A 19,757-nucleotide genomic window follows, 5' to 3' on the forward strand; every position below is an offset into this window, starting at 1 on the left:
ACAATACACGTCTATACAACACACGTCTATACAACACGTCTATACAATACACAGCTATACTATACACAGCTATGCAATACACAGCGATACAATACACAGCTATGCAATACACAGCTATAGAATACACATCTATATAATACACGTCTATACAATACACGTCTATAAAATACACAGCTATGTAATACACAGCGATACAATATCCAGCTATGCAATACACAGCTATAGAATACACATCTATACAATACACGTCTATACAATACACGTCTATACAATACATAGCGATGCAATACACAGCGATACAATACACAGCTATGCAATACACAGCTATAGAATACACATCTATACAATACAGGTCTATACAATACACATCTATACAATACACAGCTATGTAATACACAGCTATAGAATACACATCTATACAATACACAGCTATACAATACACGTCTATACAATACACAGCTATACTATACACAGCTATGCGATACAATACACAGCTATGCAATACACAGCTATAGAATACACGTCTATACAATACACAGCTATGTAATACACAGCTATAGAATACATGTCTATACAATACACAGCTATGTAATACACAGCTATAGAATACACGTCTATACAATACACAGCTATACAATACACATCTACACAATACACAGCTATGTAATACACAGCTATACAATACACATCTATACAACACACGTCTATACAATACACAGCTATGTAATACACAGCTATACAATACACAGCTATGTAATACACAGCTATACAATACACAGCTATACAGTACACGTCTATACAGTACACAGCTATGTTCTTTTGTTCTAGACAGGATGGACACAGGTGTCTAATTATACGAGCAGACATATGCAATACACATCTGTATAGTATATATATATATATATATAATAATAATTTAAATACAATTCTATACGTATAGAGGTTTTACTGTCTATAATATGTAATTTCAATACACATAAACATAAGAATATTATAATAATAAGCAATCAAATATAATGTCACTTGTCACTTCAGGAAAGAAAGACACTTGCATACAGCAACACATAAATGTCATATGGAGCATGTAATATAGATTTACCATTGATTCTCCAATAAGAGCACATTATTCCCAGTTGCCTGATGTTCTGACACCGCACCACGTGGGAGAGGTAGAGAGATCTTATATTTACATACACGCGCCCAGAGAGAAATCGCTGTTTGAGGAACTATCGCCAGTTGGTTGAACAATTGGTGATGAATTCATACACAGGGCAGGATCGGAAGGAGGTTGGAACGAGATTTTGAAACAGAACGAGCAGTCAAATGAAACGACGATCAGTACTTTACAATGGCTCGTTCATCACGTAAGCATACACACTAATGCAATATTATATTGGGCTAAACAGTCGTTGTTTGGCACTATAATTGGACGAAAAACCTCCAGAGTGTACTTCACCTAGGTAATGAGTGTAATTTAGTATTACTTACAGGCTAGTATAACGTACGTTAGTGTGATATGATCTATATATAGGTGTTAGTGGTATTTTATAGTGAGTTAGGATTAGTTTATAAGGTAATTTAGTAGTCTATTAGAAATAGCATAATATCCAAATTACACAGATATTATAACATCCTAATGTATTACTATATAGTGAGTCTAATACACAACCTCATAAAAGTGTTTGTGATTTTAATTATTTTTTTATTCCCTATTTAAAATTTAGATTTTGAAAGTAAATATTTTTATATAGAAGAACCATCTTATCGTGTGTCAGAGCTGTGTGAAGTGTATTTGGTTACAGGGGTTCCCCAAGTCGCCCCTTGGTGGGCATTACACCCACATCCATATATACCCAGACTAAGACTTGGTGGAGGCGATGTGCATGAAGAAGTAAGTGATACAGACACAACAATTTTCCATGAACCCCCTTTAGCAGGAAGGGGTGTTACATTAACAAATGAGAGAGTGTAGAAACCGTACCCCTAGAGAGGTGGAGTCAGGGCCTAGTTATGTCAGGATTAAGAAGGAAGTTAGCAAAGTGTTTCACCTGAAAACACACAAAGGGACTAACTGCCTGTTGGTCAGTTTTTCCTGTAGATATCCAGAGGAGTACACTGGCCATGTTCCAAAGTATCCAAAATCATTCTAATACCTCTCTCCAGACAATTTAAAAAGCAGGGCATGCATTGGCCTGGAGGATACTCAGGTTTATTCCAGAGGTGCGTGAAAAGGGAGGTCATGGATTAGATCCAAAGTGGAATTTACAGTGATCCCAAATTTGACAAGTAAATGCAGTGACCAGGTGCGACCGCACTACAGCAAGCCGCGGTCTAAGACACCCGCAGCAGATGCCAGGGAAACAGTTTTACAGAAAGAGGCTTCCAGATTTACCCATCTCAGAGAATGGTTATTTGCTCCTTGGCCACGGCATTGGTCACGTGACTGAATGGGTGGTACAGATGGAAGTTTGGAAAACCACCCTTGGAGGGCGCCCTTCATAGGTTATGTGTAGGGGTTTATTCTTCCACACTAAGGGGATGAACTAACTATGCAGTTGTGTCAGGATGGCTCTGGGCATCGGGAGGGTCTGTAAAAGATAGAGCTGCGAGGTAGCAGATTGATCTCGGGTACCGTTATGCAACGCAACCACGAGATCATTCACTTCTTCCACCTGAGCAGATCCAACTTTATTTATTTAATGATCTGTTTTTTACATATTGGTGGTGATATTTCAAGAGACATTATAATTGCTCATCGGAAGCTTTATGGTGGAGAGCTGCAAATGGAGAGAGCTGGGGACTCTGTTTTGTAATAGTTAATTTTATACCTTGTAACATGTATGAGGAAGACTTATATGGCTGCAATGTTTCTCAGCTGAAAAGCATTTGTATGTCAGCACGCTAGTTCGTTGCTGAGGATAGGGTCAGCTGACCTCTGAGTCTATGTACATGCTCTCAGACGAATAGTGGGGGATTGTGCTGTGAATGCGCACGCCACACTGAAAAGAGTGTTCCAAAACGTCTCTTTGCACTACATCTTATGTCATGTGACTGTTGCTGCCATGGTAGTCATGTGATACTTAGCAAACTAAATTGTCAATAGCAGATTAAAAATACTGAGCATGTGCATATATAATATTCTTTACATATACATTTTCCAAACCATTTGGATTAAGCATCTATATCAAAACTCTGCTAAATCATCAACCCAGACAAAGCTCGATGAAGTACATAACCTCTGTAATGATTGGCCGGCATCAGACTCTCCCAGACACACTCTCTCACATAGAGCCATGAGCCGCTAGCTAGCCATTTGCCTTGAGCTTGGACTTGCCGTTACCGTTTGGGATTGCCTCTTGGACTTTTCACTTTCTATTGGTATTATTATTGCATGGATTATATACTATATACCCTTATTTAGGGTTAGATGTTATTATTTGTCCTTACACCCATGCCAAGACCTATCTGGATATCATCATCTCAGGTTGTTTGTATATGCGGTTAGTAAACTATCATTCTACAATAACTGATGGTGTATGTTTGTTCCATAATCGTTCTCTTCAGCTCTCTCTCTCCATATGTGATTAATGGGCAGCTTTTATTTGAGAGCTGTGCAGCACTGAGCTTGTTGAACAATGTTCTGACTATGAATTATGCACTTCATAAAATAGTGGTTTTGTGTTTGATTTACATTCATGCTATCAATAATATATGTATTATCTTCTGTCTGGTGCTTCAATCTGAGACTTCACCTCGGCTGGAAGACTAACCGAGTTTACTCTGTTTCCTGTGTTTGTGTTCTCAGAAGTGTGTAGTTTAACACAGGGACATTGTTCAACACCAGGAAGCATTTCATTAATTTTTCCTCTTGTGATAGAAACATAGAACATATAATTTGACGGCAGATAAGAACCATTTGGCCCATTTATTCGGCCCATTTTTTAATCTATGGTAACCTTTTAATCTAAAAACCTATTTGATCCTTAGTTCTTTGTAAGAATATCCTTATATCTATCCCAAGCATGTTTCAATTGCTCTACTGTATTATCATCTACCACCTCTGATGGGAAACTATTCCACTTATCCACTACCCTTTCTGTGAAGTCGTTCCTCAGATTTCCTCTGACCCTACTTCCCCCCAGTGTCAGTACATGTCCTCGTGTTCTAATACTTCTCTTCCTTTGTAGAATGTTTCTCTCATGCACCTTGTTACAGCCCTTGATATATTTGGACGTTTCTATCATGATACGTTTATGCAAAGGGTTAACATTACATTTTGTACATTTTGTGTTATGTCTGCAGTTCTGGAATAAGTGTTGGGAAGGTGAATACTATTATTTAAGATGTCAGCAAGTTGCTCCTCTGGAAGCTCATATTCTGAATCTAAATTAGCAACTGGCAACACTCAGGTCCATTGGCTACATGGAGAGGAGGTTGCTGCTTATTGAGCAGGTACTGTCTGGGGCTGCTGTATTATTATTATTATTATTAATTTTTATTTATAGGGCGCCACAAAGTATCCGTAGCGCCGTACAGGGACAAACAATGGCACAGTACAAGGTGAAACAGCACAGTACAAGTAACAGTAAGCACTATAACTCTGAGGGCTCAGGCACAGCATGAAAGAGAGGGAGGGAGGGGAAAAGTGAGTATAGGCAGGTAACTATGGCCCAAGAGGGTGGGCACAGATGACAGGTTGAGAGTCACTGAGGGGAGCGGAGAGAAGCGAGAGGAGACAGAGGGCAGAGGGACTGAGAGGAGGTGAGCTGAGTAGCTGGAGAGCGGAGTTAAAAGTGATGGAAACAGGAGGTAGAAGAGCCCTGCTCAAAGGAGCGAACAATCTAAAGGGAGGGGAAGACAGACAGACACATGGATGAGACGGAGAGACGGGAGAAACGGAGACGGAGTCGAGGAAGGGATGAGAAAGAGAGGTGGCCGACCGGTGGGAGTTTAGACATGAGACTGGAAGGCTTTAAGGAAAAGGTGGGTTTTTAATGTTCGTTTGAATACAATTCGTTCGTTTAATGTTGTTCGTCCAATACATGCTGTAGATATGAAAGATCAGGATCCCAAGGAAGGCAGCTGAATCAAAGTTAGAGATGGAAGAGAGTCAGGGAGGTTATCCTAAACACCTCAATATGTATGTCAGATTGACTTATAATGGGGGTGTCATGACTGGTTGTTGAACATGCCAGGATGTAGCTTGTTAATAACACTTCACTAGATTTTAAAAATACATTTTGTAAGAGAGCTGCAAACACTAAATTTTACAAGGGTCAACTGTAATCAGCTTAGAGAAGCTGTGAAACTTGTTCATTAGGAAATTGTAGGCCTGATTCATTAAAGCAGGCAAACCTAACGTATTGTGCGTTTTTTCTAAACAAGGACTGACGTCCGGTGATGAAGACGGGTCTAGGTCCGCTGTGCTCTAACAGACAGTACACTGCAGGATATGTCCAATACATGCATGGAATATAAAGGCACCTGTTAATAGTCATTAATGACACAAAATATTAAAATATATATATTTTTTATAAATATATATATTTCAAATAATGAACATTTATTAAAACGTTATTAATTCAGGCTGGGAAACGGTTATAATGGGTGTACCCCCATATTCAGACTGGCATACAGTTATAATGGGTGTACTCCCATATTCAGGCTGGGATACGGTTATAATGGATGTACCCCGTATTCAGAGTTGGATACAGTTATAATGGGTGTACTCCCATATTCAGGCAGGGATACGGTTATAATGGGTGTACCCCGTATTCAGAGTTGGATACAGTTATAATGGGTGTACCCCGTATTCAGAGTTGGATACAGTTATAATGGGTGTACCGCCATATTCAGGCTGGGATACAGTCATAATGGGTGTACCCCCATATTCAGAGTTGGATACAGTTATAATGGGTGTACCCCCATATTCAGGCTGGGATACAGTTATAATGGGTGTACCCCCATATTCAGAGTTGGATACAGTTATAATGGGTGTACTCCCATATTCAGGCTGGGATACGGTTATAATGGGTGTACCCCCATATTCAGACAGGGATACAGTTATAATGGGTGTACTCCCATATTCAGGCTGGGATACAGTTATAATGGGTGTACCCCCATATTCAGACTGGGATACAGTTATAAAGGGTGTACCCCCATATTCGGACTATGATACAGTTATAATGGGTGTACCCCCATATTCAGACTGGGATACAGTTATAATGGGTGTACTCCCATATTCAGGCTGGGATACGGTTATAATGGGTGTACTCCCATATTCAGGCTGGGATACGGTTATAATGGGTGTACCCCGTATTCAGAGTTGGATACAGTTATAATGGGTGTACTCCCATATTCAGGCAGGGATACGGTTATAATGGGTGTACCCCGTATTCAGAGTTGGATACAGTTATAATGGGTGTACTCCCATATTCAGACTGGGATACAGTTATAATAGGTGTACCCCCATATTCAGAGTTGGATACAGTTATAATGGGTGTACTCCCATATTCAGGCTGGGATACGGTTATAATGGGTGTACCCCCATATTCAGACAGGGATACAGTTATAATGGGTGTACCCCCATATTCAGACTGGGATACAGTTATAATGGGTGTACTCCCATATTCAGACTGGGATACAGTTATAATAGGTGTACCCCCATATTCAGAGTTGGATACAGTTATAATGGGTGTACTCCCATATTCAGGCTGGGATACGGTTATAATGGGTGTACCCCCATATTCAGACAGGGATACAGTTATAATGGGTGTACCCCCATATTCAGACAGGGATACAGTTATAATGGGTGTACCCCCATATTCAGACAGGGATACAGTTATAATGGGTGTACCCCCATATTCAGACTGGGATACAGTTATAATGGGTGTACCCCCATATTCAGGCCGGGCTACAGTTATAATGGGTGTACCCCCATTTTCAGACAGTTATAATGGGTGTACCTCTATATTCAGACTGGGATTCAGTTAATGGGTGTACCCCCATATTCAGACTGGGATACAGTTATAATGGGTGTACCCCCATATTCAGACTGGGATACAGTTATAATGGGTGTACTCCCATATTCAGGCTGAGATACAGTTATAATGGGTGTACCCCCATATTCAGACTGAGATACATTTATAATGGGTGTACCCCCATATTCAGACTGGTATACAGTTATAATGGGTGTACCCCCATATTCAGACTGGGATACAGTTATAATGGGTGTACTCCCATATTCAGGCTGGGATACGGTTATAATGGGTGTACCCCGTATTCAGAGTTGGATACAGTTATAATGGGTGTACTCCCATATTCAGGCTGGGATACAGTTATAATGGGTGTACCCCGTATTCAGAGTTGGATACAGTTATAATGGGTGTACCCCATATTCAGACTGGGTTACAGTTATAATGGGTGTACCCCCATATATTCAGACTGGGATACAGTTATAATGGGTGTACCCCCATTTTCAGACAATTATAATGGGTGTTCCCCCTATATTCAGGCTGGGATATAAAAAAAATATAATTAAGGAATGTTAACATAGTCAGTTAAAGCTTTTATATGGCTACTAAACGATCATAAAACTCCAAGGTATATAAGAGAAATAACATCGCTCATGTTTAGTAAACGTGAATTAAATATAGATAAGTTATGTGTGTAAATATATATTGAACTCAGTCCACAGACCTTTCAGCAAAAGTAATTCACATAGGACAAGATGTTCCTCCCACTAAGGTATTATCATCATAATCATTATCACCATTTATTTATATAGCACCACTGTATAAGGATACAGAGACTGTTATTCCATACGATTTCTACCCCTTTATTGATTATTAAATCAGTCTGTGCACGTAAAGGAAAATCACGGCTGCTGTTCTTTCCTATCTTTCACCTGTCACCTGTTCCCTTATTACTGATAGTACAGTATAAGGATCCCCACATCATAGGTGTATCACAGTGATATATACAGAATAATATAACCTCATGTGAACGGCTCATTAAATAATATTAGAATTTCTGCAGTGTTTCATTGATGTCTTGGGATGTTAGATATATGGACATGGTCAGTTACCCTGTTTATATTAGACAGACACCAAAGGATAATTAAAAGTATATTAGTGTTAAGTTATATCTGGAGGAGGAACAAGTGTTAGAGATCATGTGCAGTTTAATACTATACACAGATACGTTTTACAGAAAGACCCTACCCCCATCTTGCCTCCAACTCTGCCACCTCTAAGCCTTAAATTGCATGGGTGATTTCTGGCCCGCAATTAATCACCTGAGATTAATCCCTCTAAAATCTTATTAACACAGATCAAAGTAGCATTTCTTGCCCTGAGTCGCCTAAAGACTTTGCATGAATAAGCGGTTAAACGATCATCCCATTAATGCTACATGGACCCAATTAGTCGCTTTCATGCAAACCGATTAAATTGCAGCATTGTGCGTTTGGTTACAGATCGCCCCATAGGAAACCAGCTGCTGCTAAATGGGGGATTGCTGGTAAATGACCAATGAAGGAAGTGCTGGTATAGTGTACCCCTAAAACCGCCCCACACGTGGGGTTAGTTGTCTGTGTTTTGGATCCAAGTAGGATCAGTATTCATTGTGTGTGTATAGTAACAGTCATAGACGGACTGGGCTGATTTGTCTCACTATTCCCATATGACATTATTTCCCAGTTCCCATCTCCCACTAGACATGTCTGTTTAATGCACTATTTATCTGGGTAATTTAGCACAGAACACATTTGAGAAACTCAGATATAGATCTTGTATGTTTCTTACTAAAACATATCTTAAACAAATAAGCAGAAGACGTTGTTGTGGTTGTTGATGATATTTCTGAGGAACTTTCATGTTGGTCCAGTAACAGTTATTGAATCTGATATTGAATGCAGCTTAACTATTTGCATGCAATTCTCCCCACAGAGCGCCTAGCACGCCATCTGATCATTTATCACTGGCTTCTACTTTATATACAGCAAAGGTTTACTATTGGAGACAATTTTAAGTGGGGGATGCAGATGCTGCTGTTGGACTGTTAGGATACAATGCATTCAAATATTGTATATCACAGAATAATATACCTGCAAACCAAGTGAATCGCACTGAACAGGGAGACAGAAAAATCCCAATAGTTGAAGAGATTTGAAAATATGTCAAATACATGTGACACAGTGTATATAAGGTGCAGAACATTTATAAGGCTGTTTTCACAGAAGAACAGGTGAGGCCTCTTTTCTCCTAGTTTCGAGGTAATCTCTTCCATAGATTTAGGTGCACAAGTAAACAATGTGGAAACAGCCAGGTATAAATAGATCGCATTAACATAATAAATTAACAGATTACATTGACATGTTCAGACATAACAATGTTACATACAAATCATTGAAGATGAGCGGTATAATCATTATAGTCATTAAAAACAGAAACAATTATATCATTAACATTTTAAATCCAAAAAGTATTTTTCTTGAGGAAAAATGTATACACCTATAATTAAGATGAACATGTTTGATAGCAAAGTATTTTAGGATAATGGAGGAGTAAGTGGGGGGGGCAGTAGAAATGATTTAGGAGTAGGTGAGAGCAGTAGGGATGAGTTAGGAGTAGATGAGGTCAGTAAGGATAAGTTAGGAGTAGGTGAGAGCAGTAGGGATGAGTTAGGAGTAGATAAAGGTCAGTAAGGATAAGTTAGGAGTAGGTGGGAGCAGTAGGGATGATTTAGGAGTAGATGAGGTCAGTAAGGATAAGTTAGGAGTAGGTGGGAGCAGTAGGGATGATTTAGGAGTAGGTGGGGGCAGTGGAAATGAGTTAGGAGGAGTAGGTCGGGGCAGTAGGGATGAGTTAGGAGGAGTAGGTGGGGCGCAGTAATGATAATATGAGTATATAGAGAGGTTGTTTGTTCTATGTTTGGCTTGCCAGTGAAATACAGTCAAGTCCATAAATATTGGGACATTGACACAATTCTCATATTTTGGGCTCTATACACCACCACAATGGATTTGAAATGAAACTAACAAGATGTGCTTTAACTGCAGACTTTCAGCTTTAATTTGAGGGTAGTTACATCCAAATCAGGTGAACAGTGTAGGAATTACAGCGGTTTCTATATGTGCCTCCCACTTTTTAAGGGACCAAAAGTAATGTGACAATCGACTCAAAACCTATTTCATGGACATGTGTGGGCTATTACCTCGTTATTTCATCATCAATTAAGCAGGTAAAAGGTCTGGAGTTGATTCTAGGTGTGACATTTGCATTTGGAATCTGTTGCTGTCGACTCTCAATATGAGATCCAAAGAGCTGTCACTATCAGTGAAGCAAGCCATCATTAGGCTGAAAAATCAAAACAAACCCATCAGAGAGATAGCAAAAACATTAGGTGTGGCCAAGTCAACTGTTTGGAACATTCTTAAAAAGAAAGAACGCACCGGAGAGCTCAGCAACACCAAAAGACCCAGAAGACCACGGAAAACAACTGTGGTGGATGACAGAAGAATTTTTCCCTGGTGATGAAAAACCCCTTCACAACAGGTGGCCAAATCAAGAACACTCTCCAGGAGGTAGGTGTATATGTGTCCAAGTCAACAATCAAGAGAAGACTTCACAAGAGTGAATATAGAGGGTTCACCACAAGATGTAAACCATTTGTAAACCACAAAAACAGGAAGACCAGATTAGAGTTTGGCAAACAACATCTAAAAAAGCCATTACAGTTCTGGAACAACATCCTATGGACAGATGAGACAAAGACCAACTTGTACCCGAGTGATGGGAAGAGAAAAGTATGGAGAAGGAAAGGAACTGCTCATGATCCAAAACATACCACCTCATCAGTGAAGCATGGTGGTGGTGGTGGTGTCATGGCGTGGGCATGTATGGCTGCCAATGGAACTGGTTCCCTTGTATTTATTGATAATGTGACTGCTGACAAAAGCAGCAGGATGAATTCTGAAGTGTTTCGGGCAATATTATCTGCACGTATTCAGTCAAATGCTTCAGAACTCATTAGACGGCGCTTCACAGTGCAGATGGACAATGACCCGAAGCATACTGCAAAAGCAACCAAAGAGTTTTTAAGGCTAACAAGTGGAATGTTATGCAATGGCCAAGTCAATCACCTGACCTGAATCCGATTGAGCTGCATTTCACTTGATGAAGACAAAACTGAAGGGAAAATGCCCCAGGAACTGAAGACATTTGCAGTAGAGGCCTGGCAGAGCATCACCAGGGATGAAACCCAGCGTCTGGTGATGTCTATGCCTTCCAGACTTCAGGCTGTAATTGACTGCAAAGGATTTGCAACAAAGTATTAAAAAGTCAAAGTTTGATGTAGGATTGTTTAGTTTGTCTCATTACTTTTGGTCCCATAAAAAGTGGGAAGCACATATAGAAACCATTGTAATATCGACACTGTTCACCTGATTTGGATGTAAATACCCTCAAATTAAAGCTGGAAGTCTGCAGTTAAAGCACATCTTGTTTGTTTCATTTCAAACCCATTGTGGTGGTGTATAGAGCCCAAAATATGAGAATTGTGTCGATGTCCCAATATTTATGGACTAGACTGTATATGTGCTTTTCAGTGGTATCACCTACATCATGGTGGATTCTAGCCTGGCCATGTCAGAGGCCTGCACAGCACAGTGTTTATTAGTATCAGTTCCCATGTGGCAGAAAACAGCAGCTCAGTGTGTAATTAGCTCCTCTGTCAGGGACCACCACATCAGGTTTCTACTGTTAACATTCAGTTTCCATGTTTGAGACTGTCACAGCTCAGTGTCTGCTGGTAACAGTCAGTTCTCCTATACAGGACCTTCTCAGTCCTGTGGTATTCCGGACCCCAGGACTCAACACCCTTTGAAGAACTTGGAATGAAGCCATCACTCAGAAATCAGTGTATAAATAAAGATGGTGAGGAGCATCCTCTTATTTATTTAAGCAGAAAATTACCTGAGAGAAATTATACCCTTATTGCTAAAGAAGCCCTGACAATTAAATGGGCGTTGAAAACGCTAAGGTATTACCTATTGGGCCAGAAATTTATGTTGATCACTGATCATGCTTTGTTGGAATGGATGGCAGAGAATCCAATGGTGAATCATTTTTCATTTCTCCGTAGTGCACAGGCTAAGAAGCCACCTGCCCAATGCAGATGCATTGTCCTGAGTTTTTTGTTTGGGGACTACAAGTGTTCTGAGCCCACAGGTCAAAACAAGGGGGGGATATGTGACATAAGCACTGGGAAAGTGAGTAAAGGCAGATAGATAGATATAGCCCTTGTGTCTCTGTCCGTCCTACCCTCCCCTTAGATTGTACGCTCCTTTGAGCAGGGCCTTCTGTTCTCCACCACCTTAACTCTGCTCTCCAGCTCCTTGTCTCCTCCGTGAGGTCCTCCTGCCCTTCCGCCCCTCTAGCTTCACCGCTGGGGGCTCTCACCTTTCATCCAGCTGTACTTTGAGCTTCTGAGTTACTGTGCTTTTTGTTAACTGTACCGTGCTGTCTCACCCTGTATCGTGTTTCTGTATGTCCCTGTACGGCGCTACGGATACCTAGTGGCGCCTTATAAATAAAAATTAATAATAATAATAATAAAATATAGATATATATATATATATATATATATATATATATATATATATATATATCACAGACTTCTGTCTTGTACGTTTTAAACCCCCAGGGAGATTGTTGTGTTTGGGAAAACTTGCTCAAACTTTGTATTTAGCCTTAGGAAAAAATGGTAAGGGTCCTTGGGGTTATGAATGGAGAGAGAAGGGCAGGCTCCATTCACATAGCCCATTTTGGGTTTTCCAGAGAAGTTGCAAGTTGCTGGCTAATCAAGAGTAGCACCTGCAAGGTGCTGATAGAAAGCTGCAATGCAGCTCAATCACTCTCATTACCTGGGGAGTAGGTCAGATGCTTCCTGAGAGGCACTGCAATATATGACCAGTAAGTGGTGTTATATTGTGTGGGGGGGACGGGACACAAGGTCCTTTACTTGACTGAGGGTGTTCTTGTGTACTAGTTATCAGCTGGGCAGGATAGGATTTTGTGTTATGTGTTTATATACATTTATGTGTGTGTGTATGTGTAATAATTCCATCTTATAAGACAGTGATGGGCACCCTGATACACTTTGGGGGCTGCATGGTCCCCCTTTAGCCTTCAGAAATGCTGCACACTACCCTTAATCTCAGTAATAAGATAAAACAACACATTTAATCAGAGAAAGAGACACCTATCTGTAATAACATATTACACATGTGTTACACGCTATAGGTTGCCTGTTGCCCATCACTGCAGTTTAGGTTTAGTGATCCTAATAAGAGATTTTCCTTTGCAGAATATGTGTTTGCTACATAATGTATCTGTTTACTGGTCTGAAGGTGCGGAGTCCAGCAATCCCAGCAGAGCTTGGTGAAGGTGGTACAGGTGTTTGTGCCAGGCGTTCTGTGTGGTTGGCCAGACTCCTGCTTCTAGTATCTTGGCAGCGAGACAAGGTCACATGCAAGTTACTAGTCAAAGTGCGGCTGAGGACAGCATTTACCTGAAGTCATAGACACTGCCAAACACAGTACAGGATCATTATATAACTATACTAATTGATCTGTGTGTGTAATATATTATCGTTGGGTGTACGGTAAGAGCTGGAGTCTGCATCTTATGCCTGATCAGCTAACACGCATGTCACACACGGCACAGATAACACCATATGTTTCCTTGTCAGCCTTGATAAAGATATATCTTATGGTTTCATCTTATTGTTCAGTGTTTTATTTTATCAAATCATTTCCCATTAATTGTTTTGTGTTTATTTTCTTAGAAATGTTTTTGAGTTTAATCCCTTCTTATTTCATGATCACAGAGTAGCAGGGGCGGATCTAGAAAATTGCTATACCCCGGGCGATTTAGTGGGGGCGATTTAGGCCCCGCCCCCTTTTTGACATCCAAGGCTGCCGGCGGCTGCACACTATGTGCAGGTCCGCTCGGCAGTGACAGTGTGCTGCCCGGCTGCTCTGATTGTTTTGAAAACACAATCAGAGCAGCCAGGCAGCACACTGTCACTGCCGAGCGGACCTGCACAGAGTGTGCAGCTGTCAGCAGCAAGTCCCTGCTAGGGGGGGCGATTGCCCCGATCGCCCCCCCCTGGATCCGCCACTGCAGAGTAGTCCTTCCTTGAATACACAGAATTGTGTTTTATAGTGTGTGGACTATTATTGCAGGCAATATCCTATTGGCTATTTTTATTTTGTAGAAAATATTGTTTCTTCCGCCATGATTACATGATGATTCTACTTTACAGAGTTTATTTTGTACCTGCCCCCTTGGCATCCGAGTAATGACGATGGCTTAATATTGACCTACGGCACATAACGTCTATAGGGATCCCATATGCCTGCTCCCAATACATCAGATTTTTTTCCACCAACGTCTATTGAACATGGAAAATGAAGACAATAAATCAGTTATCTAATTAGTAAAGTTGGACACATGTGATTTTCCTCTGCCGCATTGTTTCGTATCCCCATCACAAACCCCCCGTCAACTGAAGATCCATCTCAGAATGGTGGTAACAGAAAAAAATGACTAAAAAAAATACTTTATTCTGTGAATAAAGCATTTCCTTCTTGAACATTAAGAAATAAAAGATTTAATTTGTTTACATATTTTATGTTTTACAATTGTTTTGCTTTTACCAAGTGATCACATGGGTGATCCAGCTACCCGGGCAACACATGCTCATGTCACCCTATACTGGCCTGCAGACCTCCAGGAGGGGAAGAGAATTTGGATGATATGGACCTAATAGAGCACATCACTAAATGCACACCACACTTTCTCCATTCGCCCGCAGCGTTAGGCAGCCGGTGAGGAGGGACCTTGGTGAGGACGGAGGTTAGTTGGACCCCACATTAAATCAGCACAGTTTTGGAAAAAATTCTACCTTACATTTTCTAATTTCAAATAAATTTGGTATAATAAATGGTGCCATGAGTGTAAAAAAAAAATCTTAGGCTGATATGTGCGCTGGTTGTGAAGATCTAGGCCTTTAAAGCTGCAATTTTTTAACAACAAAATTGAATTTAACATTTTGTAAATTGCATTAGTAGCTCGCCTAATTGAGCTAGAGAGTTGGGCATGCTCTTGTTTTAGACCTCTTTTTATGGACTTTAATATGATATATAACACATCAGTATGTTTTAATTAAAAATTTAAATTGTAAAAGATTGTTCTCAAAAAGCCTTATTTTTACATTTTTTAAAAACATCTCAAAAATTGTTCATACTGCTGTTAATAAATCCCCAAAGTTTTAGTTTGGAATCAATGAGATCGGCTGCTACAAGAGTATTTACTGAGTGATTCAAGAAAATTGTATTTATTGAGGCACTACACATATAAAATCAACAAAAATATTTTTCCAGTTCACTTTCTTAGAGGAATGCATGTTCCTCTACAGCTGTGTTTGGTGACGAGATTCTACAGACAGCGCCTGCTCCCACTTCTGCGCAGGCGTGTAAACTTAAGTGGAAAGATATTCCACATGGAAATTGGAAAGACACTTCAGTTGTGTTGAATAGGCCTTTTACAGGGACAGGTTAGGTTTGTGTGGGCTTTAAATTAGTGACCCCTAGGTCACTAATTTAAATGCACCCATTTAAAAAAAAGTGGAGTTTAATTACAGTGTAGTATCAGACTGGGAGAATGTGTGCTGGGAACCGGGAGGAACAGCAGCTTGCAGACGGGGTACTAAACGCCGTGGCAGTCTACCGCCTCCAGAGGAAACTCAAACTTGTTTAAGAGCAAATTTGAGAAACCACCAAAAAAGATTTTATTCTTCTGTGATGGGTCAGCCCACAATTTAAGAAGAAGAAAAACTGTGCCAACCTTTGCTCTCATAAAGATGATTGTGGTATTTTTCAGGGACTGCACATGGCAAAGGGCCTTGCGATGGTGTAGGTGGCACAGTGAAGAGGTTGGCATCCCAAGCAAGCCTGCAATGTCCATATGATAATCAGATTCTTAAACAACAACTTTTTGATTGAGCGGCGGAAAACATTACAGGAACGTGTTTTACTTTCTCTACACAAGAAGAACACGTTGAGACAGCAAATATTTCTAGATGATCACTTCAAAAACACAGTAACAATTCCTGGGACCCTGAATGCCATGCTGTCATACATGCAGCATCCACAACAACAATCTTTGTGAAGAAGTTTTCCTTCTCACAAAATTCATTGGAACAGACAGTGACAACATCCCAAGGAAAGCTCCCACTTGCTGACATCAGAGGGTATGTAACTGCTGTCTATGACAAGAAATGGTGACTCGCATTTATTCTGAAGAAAGATGAAAACATCACTGAAGAGAAAGTGACATTCCTCCATCCACCATCTTTATCATACCCAAGGAAGTCAGATGATTTATGGAGTACTATGGTGGATGTCCAACAGGTGGAATGTACACCCTTTCTGAAATGGAAACACTAAGAACAAATGAAGCCCTCAGCCAGTTCCAACCTATCAAGTAGCACCATCTATCCAGAGCAGCAGCACCAAATGGCAGTGATCTGTAATAAGCTTCCTTATAATATGTGAAACATAAAATTATCACAAATGTTTTAAATATTTCAGTATTAACATAGTGTGTCATTGTACGTAACATAAGTCAAAGGGATTGTTTAAGGGGATCATTTAAAAGTAATGAACGGACCCAGATAGTTCCCAATTTCATTATTTTAACGAACAGTCCAAAATGAAGGCTTTTGTAGCAGATGAACTCATCATGATCCCAAAATAAAATGTTGGGGATTTATTAGCAACAGTATGAGCAATTTTTTAGATGTTTTTCAAAAATTAAAAAATATGAGTTTTTGAGAAAATCTAAATTCTGATTTTGATTTGAAACATACTGCTGTGTTATATGTCCTACAAAAGTCCATAAAAAGAGGTTTAAAATGAGACCTTGCCCAACTCTCTTGCTCAATCTGGTGAGCTACAAATGCAATTTAAAAAAATGTTAAAAGCAAATTTTTCGGTAAAAAATTGCAGCTTTAAAGGCTTATAACTTCAAAACTAGTGCACATATCAGCCTAAGATGTGTTTTTTTTTTACATCCATGCAGAGCCAGGTGTTGCGACCGCCCAGGGAGCAAGACGAAGGGGGCGCATTACCCTGTTCGCTATATTCAGCCCCCAGATGGTCCCAGCGCACCTACCGCAAGACTGTCATTTTTGACAGGGAGCCGGCACAATGAGAAAGACACCGGCCGGCTCCCTGCAGTGTAACTGATGTGCACATGTGACGTCAGGACGCTACATAGAAGAGCATGCATGGAGAGAAGAAGCTGGAAGAAGACAACAGAGCAATGAGCAGACAGAGCAACAATATTGCAGTACAAGAAGAACCAGGATGTAGAGACAAGAGAAGCTGAGGAGCCCTAAAGTAACTATATTGCTGCGGGGGGCTGCAAAAATCGTGTGTGGGGTGGGTGTAAAAAATGGGTAGGGGTGTCTGTATAAAAAACATGAGGGGAGACGGGGCTGCAAAGAACGGGGGGAGAGGGGGCTGGAAAGATCAGGGGGGCCTGTAACGAGCAGGGGGGAAAGGGGCTGTATAAAAAAACAAGAGAGAGGGAACTGTAAAGAACAGGGGGGTGAAAGTGGGCTGTAAAGAACAGGGGGTGGGGCTGTAAAGAACAGGGAGGAAAGGGGGTTGTAAAAAAAATACCAGGAGGGAAAAGAGTGGGCTGTCAAAAAACGGTGGAAAGAGAGGGCTGTAAAAAAATTAGGAGGGGAGAGAGGGGAATGTATAGAATGGGGGGACTTTAGAGAACAGGGGGGTGAAATGGGGCTGTAAAGATCAGGAGGTGTGGGGCTTTAAAAAACGGGGAAAAGGGGGTTGTAAAAAAAATCCGGAGGGAAAAGAGTGGGCTGTCAAGAACGGAGGGGGAGAGAAAGCTGTAAAAAAAATCAAGTGGGGAAAGAATGGGTTGTAAAAAATAATGGTAGGTAGACAGGGGACTGTAAAGAACAGGGGGGAGGAGGCTGTAAAGAACAGGGGGGGAAGAGGGAGCTGTAATGAACGGGGGCTGTAAGGAACGGGAAAGAGGGTGTTTGAAAAAAGACAAGAGGGGAAGGAGGGGGCTGAAAAGAATGGGGGAAGAGGAGGCTGTTTAAATTGATGGTAGGGGGAGAGGGGGCTGTAAAAAATGGGATGAGAGAGGGATCTGTTAAAAAAAAACGAGGGGAAAGAGGGGGCCATAATAAGTAATTAATTATAAATAATAAGTAAGTACTATATTCAAATAGGCAGTGCTGTGTTTATCAGTAATAATAATCTCTATTAAATGTGGTGGAAATTTGTATACAATAAATTTGATTGTGGAGCTGGTGGGGTCCTTTGTAATAAATGGGAATGCTATTAATGCTGGGGCTGGTGAGGGATGAAACTGGTCGGTTTATTAAATGTGAATGCATTTAATTTAATGGGGCTGGTTTGGGTTAAGGAGGCTTATTTATCAAATGTAAACACTAATGTAGGGCTGATTAGGGGGAAGGAGACATAATTATAAAATGCAGGTGCTATTTAATTTAATGTTGGGCAGCACGGTGGCTAAGTGGTTAGCATTTCTGCCTCATAGCGCTGGGGTCATGAGTTCAATTCCCAACCATGGCCTTATCTGTGTGGAGTTTGTATGTTCTCCCCGTGTTTGCGTGGGTTTCCTCCGGATGCTCCGGTTTCCTCCCACACTCCAAAAACATACTGGTAGGTTAATTGGCTGCTAACAAAATTGACCCATCTCTGTCTGTGATTTTGTGTGTGTGTGTGTGTTAGGGAATTTAGACTGTAAGCTCCAATGGGGCAGGGACTGATGTGAATGAGTTCTCTGTACAGCGCTGCGGAATTAGTGGCGCTATATAAATAAATGGTGATGATGATGATAATGTTGGGGCTATATGGGAGGGGGATAATTTAATTCTGGGGCTGATTGGATACAAGGAGACCTGTTTATTGAACAAAAAAGCTAATGATTCAATGTCGGACTGGTTGGGTGACGTACAGTTTAGTGAATGCTCGACTTTCCAGGAGGTGCATAGTAACTATCTCGTTTCCAAACAGGGAACCCAACATTCCAGGATCCGGCCAAGCAGCTCCTGCATTTAAGACATCGGCAGCAGCACAAGGTAGGAATGTCCCCTCTGGCTGTTCCTTCCCGCAAGTGTGCAGGAAGGAAGGAGGGGGGGGGGCAGTGCCCTGTCTTGCCCAGGGCACTGTAATGTTTAGTTACGGCACTGCATCCATGGCAGCATTTATTATGCCAAATTTAATTGAAATTAGAGAATGTAATGTAGATTTTGTTTCTAAAATTGTGTTGATTTCATGTGGAATGGTCCTCCTGATATCTGGTGGCATCAGTGAAGTCTGTTTCTGTTTGTCTGACTATGGGTCTACGTATACAAGCTATTCACATGTAGATCAACTCAGAAGCCCCATGCACGAGCTGCTGGAACTTTACTCTCTAGAGAGTCTTCCCAGTAATTTCTGGACTTTGTGTTCATTTGCAGCTGCATTGCTTCAAGAGACATTTTGACTGTAGAATTTGCTTCAGTTTTATGTCAAGAAATATTGCTTATTTCAGACTGTTTAACTTCTGCATTTCATTGCAGCAATTAATATGCAACACTGTTTATGCTTTTCCTGTTTACTCTGATTCTGCAATTAACTCCATAAC

General features: G+C 40.7%; 1 protein-coding gene across 1 annotated transcript in view; it reads left to right on the plus strand.

The window, feature by feature from the left end:
* The window catches only part of VEGFA (vascular endothelial growth factor A), a 60,748-nt gene that overhangs the window by 18,131 nt on the left and 22,860 nt on the right, over positions 1 to 19,757 (plus strand). The window lies entirely within an intron of this gene.

Source organism: Mixophyes fleayi, chromosome 3 (assembly GCF_038048845.1).
Source record: "Mixophyes fleayi isolate aMixFle1 chromosome 3, aMixFle1.hap1, whole genome shotgun sequence".
NCBI classification, from domain to species: Eukaryota; Metazoa; Chordata; class Amphibia; order Anura; family Limnodynastidae; genus Mixophyes; species Mixophyes fleayi.